A 2,287-nucleotide genomic window follows, 5' to 3' on the forward strand; every position below is an offset into this window, starting at 1 on the left:
TCATTAATCATGTTTGCCAGCAGTGGATTTTTCCTTTATCTGTTCTGTCCCCTGATTATCATGAGTGGGAGTGAAGATACCCGGACTTGCCATTTTTCTTGTGTTTTTCCAACTTACTCTGCCCATTTGGGATGAAAATAACACCAGTTTTTTGCTAGAACACTTTCTTAGGAAAGCATCACCCAAAGTCTGTATTTGCACAGTCAATATTCTGCAGATACAATCTAGTTGAACAGATACATCTATTCAACATTAAACAAGTATATATTAATCGGCTGCGAACCACAAAGAAGAATTTGGTAAACCAGAAATTATTAGGTTTAGGGAGAGATTTGGGTAAACAATAGGAATAGAGTGATGTGGAAAGGTTCAGGGAGAGTTAACTGAGTCCTAATCTCAAAGTAGGAAATAAGTTGGATAGGATGAAAGTAGAGAGAGAGAAAAAAAGAAGAAAGAGAAAGGGAAAAAAAGTGACCAAAATGTAGAAAAGTAAAAATTAAAAATATGATGCAGAAAGGAATACAAACTATTCAGAGAAGAACGTGAATATAATGAGAGACGGGGAGGAATATAAAGGAGATGTGAAAAACTTAAAAATAAAAATACCTAAAATATTATATAGGTATAAAGAGGTAGTGGTGCTATTAAGGAATTTAAGTCTAAGAGGGTTTGAATTGAGTAATGAATTTGTGGATTAAGTGTGTACACAATGGGGGATAAGGTCTACTAATCGACTACGGGTTAATCTGAGGATGTTCAGAAAAACAATTAAGTCACATAAAGAAGAACAAAAGAGAAGAAAAGGTGAAAAGGATAAGAAAAAAGAAGAAAAGATCAGAAGTTCAGTAGAGCTAAACAAAAAACAAAAAGAATTTTTTAAAAGAAAAAGAAAAGTAAAGAAAGAAACATGCGCACACACATATACTCCTAAAATAAAAATTCTAAGAGAAAAAAAAGTTACTAGAAAAATTTTTTTCAAAAAAGGTAAAAATTAAAAAAAAGTTTCCAAAAACATTTTTTTATAAATGGTACCAAAAAAGAAAAAAAGAAAAACAAAATTTTTGTGAGGGGTAGGAAAAATCATGTATCTCCCTTGTGTCCATAACCAGCCTCAGGTTGGAGTCTCTGGTCTTTTTGTGGTGTTTGATTTTCCTGTGGCTTGGTTGGTTTCTTAAGTCAGTTTGTTTGAACAGGCAGAAAGATTCTCTGCTTTACCCAGGATTTTGTGATCCTCGTCCCAGGTTAGTTCAATGGAAGGGAGATCTGCTTTGAGTATCACAAAAGAGGGAGACGGCTTTTTCCTCAAGTTTGGAGATGCTGTGATGAGGCTAAGTTCTGGGTAGTGTTGAAGCCTTTCAGCAAACAGTAGCTTTTCCCAGGGGCTAGTTTGTGATAAACTCAGAGAGCCCAGCCTGAAGTCACTCTCAGGGTTTCTGTTTACTGAATTTCAATTGATTGTCAAGGCTGCTAAAGGAGGGGCAGCCTCTGGCTCTGATTACCCAGTGAAGAAAGCCACTCCTGGGGCTAGCACCTGAGCTGGGTGACTTTTCCCTGGATGGAGCTCAGTCTGGCAGGTCAGCTTAGGTTCTTGTGACCTACTAAATGACTCTAGTTTTCATCCAAGGCTTAAGTTGGAGCTAGCAGCTCCACCGAGCATTGTCAGTATCCAAGATGGAGATCTCCAGTACTGGAGGGTGAGGGATGGCCTTCCCTCCTCTGCTCCCTGAGAAGTATTGAGGAAGCATTTTATACACTAAATTTGGAATGATACAGAGAAGATTAACATGGCCCCTGCTTAAGGATGACAGGCAAATTCCTGTCATTCCATTACCTAATTTGTTAGGAAGTGGAAAGACTTGGGAAATAGATTATGAAGTGTAATAAGCCAAGTCCAAACAAACATAAGTCCCATGGTTTCCCTAATTTTCAATAACTAATATATGTCTGGGATAAGCAGAAAACGTCAAAAGCTATGTGCTTATGACAAGAAAAGATTATGTTAAGGTAAATGAACCGAAGTTAGTGACACAAGTGGTTTTTTCTTTCTTGCTATTGTTTCTCACATACGTATAACGTTCAGTATGGTTTTTTTTTTTGTTTGTTTCTTTATATGTTCGGACCCCATGTTAAATCACTTATTTTCACTGTATTTGAAGTTGGTGCACCTACATCTTGTATATAGTCTCTTCTAATTTTTGGATGGGAAGGAGACAAAGAAAATGCTCAAATAGGAATACAGGTTCACCCATTGTAACAATTAGATGCACAAGACACTATGTTGTAAAAT

At 36.7% G+C, this 2,287-nt stretch overlaps 1 pseudogene; it reads left to right on the top strand.

Moving 5' to 3' along the window:
• The first annotated feature begins 1,727 nt into the window (after nucleotides 1-1,727).
• LOC138825666 (U6 spliceosomal RNA) lies at nucleotides 1,728-1,840 on the top strand (annotated as a pseudogene).
• The last annotated feature ends 447 nt before the right edge of the window (nucleotides 1,841-2,287 follow it).

Source organism: Dipodomys merriami, unplaced genomic scaffold (assembly GCF_024711535.1).
Source record: "Dipodomys merriami isolate MVZ:Mamm:240054 unplaced genomic scaffold, mDipMer1.0.p SCAF_1398, whole genome shotgun sequence".
In the NCBI taxonomy this organism is placed as follows: Eukaryota; Metazoa; Chordata; class Mammalia; order Rodentia; family Heteromyidae; genus Dipodomys; species Dipodomys merriami.